Source organism: Mercenaria mercenaria, chromosome 6, assembly GCF_021730395.1.
Source record: "Mercenaria mercenaria strain notata chromosome 6, MADL_Memer_1, whole genome shotgun sequence".
Classification (NCBI taxonomy): Eukaryota; Metazoa; Mollusca; class Bivalvia; order Venerida; family Veneridae; genus Mercenaria; species Mercenaria mercenaria.
The window spans coordinates 90929101-90940581 of record NC_069366.1 but is presented as its reverse complement, the minus strand read 5'-3'; the positions used below and the strand labels follow the sequence as shown (position 1 = coordinate 90940581).

At 34.5% G+C, this 11481-nt stretch overlaps 1 long non-coding RNA gene across 1 annotated transcript; it reads right to left on the bottom strand.

Moving 5' to 3' along the window:
• Nucleotides 1-9051: 9051 nt before the first annotated feature.
• On the bottom strand, nt 9052-10716 carry LOC128558162 (uncharacterized). Its single transcript, XR_008371551.1, has 3 exons — nt 10659-10716; nt 10309-10353; nt 9052-9100 (listed from the first exon to the last, which is right to left on the bottom strand). It is a non-coding gene; the product is annotated as an uncharacterized LOC128558162 (long non-coding RNA).
• Between the last annotated feature and the right edge of the window lie 765 nt (nt 10717-11481).

Genomic DNA, 11481 nt, shown 5'->3' with positions numbered 1-11481 from the left:
CCACTGCCGTACCCTTGCATGATCGCAAGAGGCGACTAATAGGGTCTTGACACTTGGTTTTGCTGTAACTCTGTTATTCCATCAGGTATGCAAATTTTGATTCCATACCTCATGTTTTTATTTCGATGTAAATGCGATGTGAAACCAAAATGTGTAGTCCTGTTTATGCGTCTTATAACCTATACTGTGTTGGTGTGCCGTAAAACCCAGATAAATAAATAAATAGTTTTTCAAGGTGCAGCATGACCTTCTTTCTTGTATTTCTCGCAAAATTAATTATTCATTTTTTACTTTTTGCCAAATTTGTGGAAAACAACCGAAATTTCCCAATTCAAAGCGTAACCTAGCGCTGTAAAAAAATCCCTGTTTAAAATAAGATCATATTAATACAATCTGTAGGTTGTAGCCTATAATGAACACTTTGTTAATTACTTTGAATTTAATGTTCTTATTTCTTGGTTCCTGTTGCATGAGAGTTGACTGCATTAAAATTATTGAAACTGAATAGGGCTAGGAACCTTTCTGCCTGATTCAGTCAAGACAGGAAATCATTTCAACATGGTGCATATTTCAGTGGTCCAACACATATGTTGCAGTATGATAAACTAATACTGAACAAAACTGTGCATGCACAGAATCCGGCTATTAAATAATTTACACCTTTTATTAATCAGACTTCCATATAATCATTATAATTAGGAACTCTAGATCACTGCTGCAAAAGTGAAATAAAACAGTAATTTAAATTTGTCTAGTAATTGTGCCACCTTTTTATGTTTGTCTATTCCAATGTTATGAATTCATGAGAAGAATTGAGCCATTTTTGTGGACCTCAGTAAAATTTTGCTTACTTTACACTGTCTGGCAGTTTGTCAGCATGTTTAGCGCAGAACCAATTTATCCACATTATAAAGTAATTTGCTGATGTCCCCATTGTTCCGGTAATTCTACCTGGTGCTTGCAGTGTGTTTTTTTCCTCTGCAACAAAAATTTTCAAGGTGTAAATGCTGTTTTAAGCCTTTCGGTGGAAATGACAAATTTCATTTCTTGCAAATACACCTTCACAGAAGTTAGATACAAAACTGTGGTTTGCTTACAACAAAGTATCATTCGGCATAACAGTGTTTTATTAACATATGAACAGAACCCAAAATCTGCTAAATTAACATAACCTTAGAGATTATCAAAAAATAATCCTGCATGTTTTACCTCTACAATGTGCTCTGCACAATTTGATTAAAAAAAAATTATGCTGTTTATAATTTGCTTAAAAGTTCATGCATTACTACTCAGACATTCATATGACTGACATATTTAAGTTGGTATCATTGCAGTTTTTACAAGATGCAGTGTAAAGTAGAAACATTGAATGAAAAATTTTATAATCATTTTTAAACATAATAACTTAAACAAACATATCATTTAAATCAGTTTCTTGAATTTTAAAGCAAAATTTCAATTACTATCTAAGTTCAGGAATACACCCCTATTAATTTGTATGTAGGGTAAACTTCACTTTGATTTCTATTTAACAATGGTACCTACCTATGTAAATTTTCCGGATTGCATAAATTGAACTTCTTGGATAGTTCAATATGCTTAGAAAGGCATTTAAGCAAACATTTTGTCCCCCTATCATAAACGCAGTAACACATTTCAATTCTTGCATGCTGAAATGTTGCAAATATGATTTAGAGGGATTGAAATGTCTGTCATCTTGTCATAAATGTTATAAATAGAAAATCTTTTAAGGTTTTTATTATTTAGTGTATATGCCAAGGAATGTTATTGTTGAAGCTTGGTTTAGTGATCCTAATAATAAATGGTGTACATGAACAAGAGGACCATGATGGTCCTGAATCGCTCACCTCTTCCCACATGACCCAGTTTTGAGTATAACGTCGTTTTTTCTGTTATTTGACATAGTGACCTAGTTTTTGCGCTCATGTGACCCAGTTTTGAACTTGACCTAGATATTATCAAGATAAAAGTTCTGACCAATTTTCATGAAGATCCGTTGAAAAATATGGTCTCTAGAGAGGTCACAAGGTTTTTATATTATTTGACCTATTGACCTAGTTTTTGAAGGTACTTGACCCTGTTTTGAACTTTACCTAGATATCATCAAGGTAAACATTCTCACTAATTTTCATGAAGATCTCATGAAAAATATGGCCTCTAGAGAGGTCACAAGTTTTATCTATTTTTATACCTACTGGCCTAGTTTTTAACCGCATGTAACCCAGTTTCGAAACTGACCTAGATATCATCAACTTGAACATTCAGATCAATTTTCATGAAGATCCATTGAAAAATATGGCCTCTAGATAGGTCAAAGGAATTTAATAATTTTAGACCTACTGACCTAGTTTTTGACTGCAGTTGACCCAGTTTCAAACTTGACCTAAAAATCATCAAGATGAACATTCAGGCCAACCTTCATATAGATCCCATGAAAAGTATGGCTTATAGAGAGGTCAAATTTTTTTTTTATTATTTGACCTACTGACCTAGTTTTTTAAGGCACGTAACCCAGTTTAAAATTTGACCTAGATATCATCAAGGTGAACATTCTGACCAATTTTTATGGAGATCCATTCACAAGTACGGCTGCTAGAGAGGTCACAAGGTTTTTCTATTTTTAGACCTACTGACCTAGTTTTTGACCGCATATGACCCTGTTTCAAACTTGATCTAGATATCATCAAGATGAACATTCAGACCAACTTTCATAAAGATCCCATGAAAACTGTGACCTCTAGAGTGGTCACAAGCAAAAGCACGCACGGACGGACGATCACAAAAGCTCACCTTGTCACTTTGTGACAGGTGAGCTAAAAATGTGTAAAGAAATATAAAGTACTGTTTTTGCATACCTAAAATTATTTTCCATTGAGTTCAAAGGACAGCGATCGTGCAATAATTTTCCATATTTTATGCGGCACGCTTTCTTAAAGTTGTTATGGAAAGAATCGCTTGACTCATTCTTTCGCAGATAATATTGTGCTCCTAAAGTCGCGCAATATTACCGCTGCATAACGCGTGCATATATCCACATACAAAGTTAAGAACCTATAATTATGTACTTATTTAAGAAGACATAGATTTCATTTGCTAGTTTTTTGTATGTACAATATGTTTGCATTGTGTTATAGTGTATTATCTTCACCCTTTCAAAAAAAAAATCAAATGAATCATTTTGTTACTTATTTTGAATATGTATAGCAGTTTCTTTTGTGATGATGAATGTAATTGTTGTTTTTACATGGAAATGCTTGTAAAAATGAATAGGTTTATGTATTATTATTTTTTTTTCAACAGAGATCATTTATTTTAATAAATCTGGTTGGAATACTAAATTACTAAATAAATGTTCAAATAATTACAGCACTACATGCTGGTTTTATGAGCACAATCCTCCAAGTGGAATGTATAATAAAGCAATGTCATGAAATTGCCATGTTTATTGTAAACTTGTTACAAACAACCAAGAATACAGATATATAGGTTTTCAATAAAGTCCGAAATTAATGAAAACGCAAAATAATAGAATTGTTGTTACTACAAATAACTTATATTGTAACTTTTTGCAATCTTTTTTTTATTTGGCATAAATGTTTGCCTCAATGAGACAGAGTGTCGTGTGCAATTCCCAGTCCGTTTGACAGCTGACGGGCTCGACATGTTGCCCGTGGGCATCTAGTTTTATTAATACCTTGAATGATCTCGTATACAGTCAAGGATGTACTGTGACCTTTCTGTAATTCTAAGTGAGTGGAATGTTTTCCTTGCCTTCTGCACAACAAGTAGGGACAGTGACAATGCACACAGTTCGATGCAGCACATGTAAGTGGACACGTCTTCCACACTTAAGTAACTTCTTTTTGCTGCAAGTATATTAAAGTGAGTTGAAATATGTATTTAGGGCAAAATTTGTTTTTTAGGCCTAGAGCAAAACAGAATGCGACAGTTTTGTGTTTAGGTCAGCTTTTCTCTTTAACAGTCAAACCTATTGCTTTAAAACTTAGATGTTTACAGTTAAAAGCTGACTCTGCACAGCGAAAGCCATAACTCGTGTTTTTGCAGGAATTATAGCCCTGGTGAAAATATTATTAGTCCTATTATTAGTCCCTTACTGCTTGAAAAACAATTTCGTGTCTGGTCCATAACTGTCATCCATGAAAGGGTTTTAATATTACTTTGGACAAATGTTCCCCAAGACGACACGGCATGTCATGCGCAAACCCCGGACCCTTAGCTTAAAGATCAAGGTCACAATTGGAGGTGAAAGGCCAACAGGGCTTTTTTCCTGTCCTGTCTATAACTCTATAAGCCATCCATGAAGGGATTTTAAAATTATTGGCACAAATGTACTTCTTAATAATGTGGACATACAGATATTTATAGATATACCTTTTTTCCTAGGGATGTAGCTTTCTTCTTCATTCCTCACTTTACGCCACCCAACAGGTCTTCCTCGTTTTGCTAGGGTTGATAATGCAAATGAGTAAGTGTGTTGTTTTTAGAGGTATTGCATCCCCAACTGTTGGCAAGGTATAAATCTGTGTTGATATTTTAAATTATTTGAAATTCTTATATGCAGGTCTCTGTTAAAGCATGCTTATGCCAGAATGATGTCATGTAAATGTGCTTTAAAATTGATGTTTTTGTTGCGACCAAGACCGAGCGCTGCAATATTTTGTCTACGGTTGTAGATTACGGGCTGTTTATAATTGAAATAATTTATAGCAAAGCTGTGTTTTAACACTATATGCTCTGGCGGTTATATGTAGTACAAATAATATATTTATTACCTTTTGATAGAACATCTCGATTTTCATTGCTGTCACTTTCATAATCTGTAATATATATATATATCAATTTAAAGACTTTAGTTACGCAAATAACAAAATAAGAATATATAAGTAAACTAAACAAATGGGCTGCAAAGCAACAATTCTGTGACAGTCCTGTCTTGTCAAATTTGAGAATATTACACGAGTGTCTTTTCATACTGAATTTATTAAATAAGGTACAAAAATATTCTAATATGACTAATCATCACAACAGTATGATGTTGACGTCACGTCGACGTGATATTCATCACCATGTATATATCTAGAATTATGCATTCAAATTTGATAATGTTTTACTTAATAGCATGTTTAAAACAAAATTGAAACTGTTGCTGTTGATTAAAAGTTAAAAGCAGTTCGTCGCCTGATTCTTATAGTGCTCTATCTCCATTTTTTGAAAAAATGAGATTTTTACATCATTTTGTTTGTCTCGCCGAGCTCTATCGTTCTGGAGCAAGAAAACGTAACTTTTGACGTCATAGAGAAAGATCCTGCGTAATACTTTGCTCCATGTCCCTGTTTGAATGTAACAGTAACGATTAAAGTACTCTATCTCCAGGACTTAAAGCACTGTAATATTTAAAATTATTCTGACCAATCATACATATAAACTAACATCATGTGATCATCATTAGACTTTGTAAAGGAGTGCTCTATCTCCATTTAACTTAATCCAGAATTGCTCTAACTCCATTTTAACCAATAGAATGCACAGTTACATGCATGTGATCACAACAAAATATGGCGGATAGGCATAGTTGTAGCATATTTGAAATATAATTAGAATGCCTATCTACACGACATGCATAGGTGAGACTGCTTATACAGGTTATTTTATCATTTTATTACTTATACAAACACTTATCATAGTCAATTAAGCTATAGGAAGTTACAGTAAGGCGCAAACTAATTTTCTTGTTGATCACTTTTGCACCTGTCAATATTTTGCTCGCCCGGGGGGAGCGGCGGGCATACACGGGACTTTAGACAGAAGGCCATTCCCGACAGGCGGGAATTAGACAAACATTTGATGTACCAACAAGGCTCTAGGGTGGGATTTAGACAAAAAAGGTTGTCTCTAGGGTGGGGATTTAGACAACAAATTTTTTGAAATGTCAAATTCCCCTGGGTTAACACGCCGCCTCCCTGGGCGGACAAAATATTGACAGGTGCATTTTTTTAGCTATGCAAATTTTGCTGAAAGCAGTATTCGTAAGACAACAAGAACTGGCAGTACAATATCCCTACTTCGAGACGCAAAAATCCTATCGTTAAACTTGCAACCCTTGACAGAGAAAATTGAAAATTAAATACCTAAAAACAAGGACAAATATCAAACAAGGAATGCAGTGCTGAAATTCAAGTCACTAAATGAAAGTACGTACATGAAGAAACTGCGAGGAATATAAATAACGATTGTGTTTGTGAGAGAGAATAGATATATATGTTTCTTAGAATTTTAAGTAGTCAATACTTATTACAAATGGTTGGTGTGAATCAAAATCAATGCCACAAAACTATTAAAGTATCACATGATGTAACTGTACCGAATATGAAACATGAGTGCTGTGACTGCAAATGTTTGGTTGCAAAATAAATGCTATGAATTCTTGTTATGATACTCACTATTAAGTTGAAATGTATGCCACCAGATTTGAGAACGACATGCAGAAACTAAATGGAATATACACAATAAGATTAGTATGAAAGGTATGACCGGGACATATTATTTGCGATGTAATATCTTTGGGCCTTAATTTAATTGTCAGAATTATGTGAAAAGTTAACAAGAGGCCTAAATGGGCCTATGTCCTTCAACTGAAGAAAGCCTTAACCAGCTGACTTTGCTTCTAACTAGGTTTGGTGAAAATCCTTTAACCTGTTCATTATTTTTTATTATCATCTTGCTGTTACGCACCAAAGCACATAACCATCGAAAGAAATCATCTAAAGTTATTTCTTTTTCAACTCTTGTGACCATTAAAAGGGCCAAAGTGTCCCTATTTGAATAGATTTGATATAAGACATAACATGGTAAAGGACCTTATAATGATGCTCCGGACAAGGTTTTATGAAAACCCATTCAGGAGTTAGAGAGGAATTTAGTAAAAGGTATCTCTACTTTGCAACTCTAGCAGCCCCTAAAAGATGCCACACTAATTGAATAAATTAGTTAAAGGACCTAATAAAAGTTTGATGAAGATCCATCAAGCGGTTGAGAAGTAGGCATTTGTAGCTTTAGGTCTAGTGGTCCTTTAGAGGGCCATGCACTCCCCCACCCCAACCCACAATTAAAAAAATGGAGGGGGCAATATAATGATGCTACGGACCGAGAATGATGAGAGTCAATTGAACGGTTCATTAGAAGTAGTCATTAAAGGTATTTTTGATTTTAGCCCTAGAATGAGCAAACAGTCTCCGTTTGAATAAAATTGAGAGAGCCTCTAATGATGCCACCGGCCATCTCTGATGAAGATCCGTCCAGCGATTCATGACCAGAAAGTATTTCTATTTGTAGCTCTAGTTGTCCCTAAGAGGGGCAAAGTGCCCTTAATCAAACAAATTTGAGAAAGGACCTTATACTGGTATCTAGACAAAGTTTGGTGAATATCCATCAAATGGTTCATGAGTAGTCGTTTAAAGGTATTTCTATTTTGAACTCTAACAGCCCCTGAAAGGGACCAAGTGCCCCTAACAGAACAATTTTGGTGAAAATTCTTAGAATGATGCTACAAATCAAGTTTGAAGAAGATCCATTGAGTGGTTCTTGAGATAAAATCATTTAAGGGAATTTCTAATTTTAGCTCTGGTAACCCCTCAAAGGGGCCAATCGTCCCCCTCTGAACCAGTTTGGGAGAGGATGTTATAATGATGCTACAGACTATGTTTGATAAAGGTCCATCAAGCGGTTCATGAGAAGTTCCTTAAATGTTTTTCCTATTTTTGTTTTGCTCTAGCTGGCAGTAGCTGCCCTTAAAAGGGCCAAGTTTAATCATTTGATCAAACTTGATAGAGATCTATCCCAAAATTCTACTGACCAAGTTTTGGTATATATGTAACCAGTAGTTTCAGAGGAGAAACCTATACTAATAGCTACAAAGAGACATGAATATAACTTTGATTGTGTTGTGTAAAAGAGAACTGGTATGACTGACAAGTACAGTTACATGCAAAAATTGAACATAATATAAAAATTGTCGTTTTGTGAAAGAATACAGTTATTACTGAGAATATTGATAACAAAACACGGAAAATCTTACTCAGCGTAATGAAAAGCTAGTTGTATTTGGCAAATATAATAGTTACGACTAAAAAAGATTTTAGATCTTTGTTCATTGCTGACTATAATTATTGCGGTTACTGAGTAATTAAACTTCAATGTTTAACACAATACTACTATATGGTTTACGAATACCCATTTGCAAATAAGTAGGACCAATGTGCCTAGTTTAATAGCCAATTATGTCTATAGCGTAGCAGTTCAGTTAACCCTGAACAATTTGGACAGCATGGTAAAACTATTGGCAAATCAGTCCAAATCTTCTGACTTTGAACACCTGCCCCTCACCACTGTTTGAAACCTTGCTTTTTCATGAGAGGAAGCCATCCAGTTGACACGAAGAAAGTCATATACCCAGGTATCCGCGCGTGCCAAAAAAATGTACCTAGAGTCCTCCTCCTCAAAGAAAATCTTGAAAGTTGCAATATGGCCTATAATATTGTGTCAGTTTGATGATACTAAAACCAAATCCAATCCTTCTTGTATTTCAAAATGAGTACAGTGACTGTCATTACTGTTTAAGAGCTCTCGCACTATTTTCAGTATATACAATTGTAATAAATATTATATTGCTTTATGTCCAATTTTGTAAATTCACAGTGCTCTATCTCCCGATAGAGCAATACACCATTAACATTTTTTTCTATTTTTGTCAAATTTGCTCTATCTCCAAAGTGCAAAAATGTATAAATGCAGAAAAGTAAAAACGAAATGTATTTAAAAGCATTTACAGTCCGAAAGAACTAAGCGCAAGGAACAAATAGATATATTTATCATCATTTTCGCCCAGAAATAAAGAAACTAGACGAGAGTTAAACTTTGGAAGCGATTTTCGCCACGTTTAAAAAATGGTAGATAGAGCATCGTTCCACTCACGCGACGAGTTTTAGAATGTAAGAAAATTATGAAATACAATCGTTACCAGTCTCCTCTTCTGACAGTTCTGGTGTTTCTGAGTTCTGCTCTGCAATTAGAAAATTTTGAAATTGACATCAATTTTTAATTCTTTTGTTATTCAGAAAAAGTGTGCAACAATTACTGTTTTAATTAATGTATGATTAAGATCCCATATGTTGATAAGGTTAAAGCAGTTAATTGTTTCTGTAGTAATTAAGAAATAACTTTTAGCTTACCTGAGCACGAATTGCTCAAGGCGAGCTTTTGTGTTCGCCCTGTGTCTGTCGTTCGTCGGCGTCAACAATTTGACTGTTAACACTAGAGGTCACAATTTTGGCCCAATCTTAATGAAACTTGGTCAGAATGTTGCCTTCAATAAAATCTTGGACGAGTTGGATATTGGGTCATCTGGGGTCAAAAACTAGGTCACCAGGTCAAATGAAAGGAAAAGCTAGTTAACACTCTAGAGGTAACCTTTATGACCATATCTTAATAAAACTTGGTCACATTTATGACTTTATTTTCATGAAACTTAGCCAGACTGTTAATCTTGATGATCTTTAGGTCAGGTTTGAATCTGGGTCTTGTGGGGTCAAAAACTAGGTCACCGGGTCAAATCAAAGAAAAAGTGAGTTAGCACTTTAGAGGCCATATTTTTGACTGAATCTTGGTGTCAATCAGATGGGGTCAAAAACTAGGTCATGAGTCAGCCATGTCAAATCAAAGGTCAAAAGTTTGAGCTTTCTATCTCCTAAACCCCTTGAAGGATTTTCATGAAACTTAGGTCAAATGATCACCTCATCAAGACATTGTGCGGAGTCATTGAGTCAGCCATGTCAGTTCAAGGTCAAGGTCACAGTTAAAGGTCAAAGGTTTACCCTTTCACTATCTTTCAGACTGCCTTGTTCAAATAAGTTCAAAGGTTTACCCTTTCACTATCAATAACAGTGGCGTGGGATTTAGCTGTCTTTCAGACTGCCTTGTTCAAAAAGTGTTTTAACAATATTTATGAACAGTTGGCAATGATACGTCGGGCGTTATAATTTCATAATCTGGTAGCCCGAAGGAAATTATTTGTAAGACTTGTTTGTGCCCGAGTGTATAGTTAAAACACGACTTTACTATTAATAATTTTGATTCTAATATTTAATCTGAAACAGTAGGTAAAACACAGCAGCGCTCTTTCTTGGTTGCAACAAAAACTTTGACGTCACTACACGTAGTCATGTTATTCTAGCAGAAGCATCTCTGAATAATATATAAAGTTTACATTACCTTTCTGTTCTTCCCTTGACACACTTGTGGTTGCTTCTTGATCATCTGTAAAGAAGAGGGAAAGAAAATCTTTACAGTATGTCTATGTCAATGTATGGAATTTATCTAGTTCTGTATTAAAAAGGTATTATGAACAAGCATCAATAACAAAGTGTATTTAAACACAGTGTTAAATGAGGAGGATGACCCTTAATCTGTTTGTGAACCTATTGTAGTTTTTATTTCATTTATTGACATTAATATTTTAGATGTAGTGACAATGTGTAACTTTAAATCTTGGTTAACATAATTGCTTAATTATGGGAAACCAAGCAATTAATTACTCTGCTGATTGCTATTATAAAGGATACCTGTAAAAATGTTGCGGTCCTGTTCTTCATCTAGCTCATCTAGTTCCATGTAATAGTCTGTAAAAGAAAGATAATTGACATCGGTCCTAAGTGTTTGAAACAATATTTAATATAGTAATATTGAATTGAATAACACAGGTATAAATTCTGCATTTTCCCCCCAATATCCGGTATGGAGATAGTGTACTGATTATCAGTAAAGCTGTATGGATATGATAAGCCTAATTAGGCTAAATGTACATGGATTAAAGTGTTAAAACTTAATAATCACTTGGGAACTCATAATTCAAATTTTCAGTAATTGCTTAAAGGAAACCCAAATAGAATGACAATTGTTTTTGAAAGCTGATGATATTTCCTGAAACAGAAAAAAACACTTACCAAGTATATCTGAGAAATCCTCGTCCATCTTGCTGAATTACCACTGAAATGAAATATTGTAGTAATTGAAAAGTGTGTTATACCTAATGCTTCTGTCTTATCAGAAACAATAGTAAAACTTTAAAATACACGAGATATACCTATTTAGTATAGCACAAAAGCTGTCCATTATATTGTATTGCGGTAATTGTTTAAAATGAATTCTAACAAGACCATTTGATTTCCAGTTAGACAAAGGAGGAAATCAAGCTCTTTATTATGCCCCCCTTCGAAATATAACCAGCAGATGACCCCTATTGATTTTGAGGTCAGTAAGTCAAAGGTACAGTGACCCGGAACAGTTTAACCGTTTCCAGACGATTACTTGAAAACTCTTTTGCCTAGAAACTTGATAGGGAGATTGGCCTTGACCAGTAGATGACCCCATTAGATTTTGAGGTCA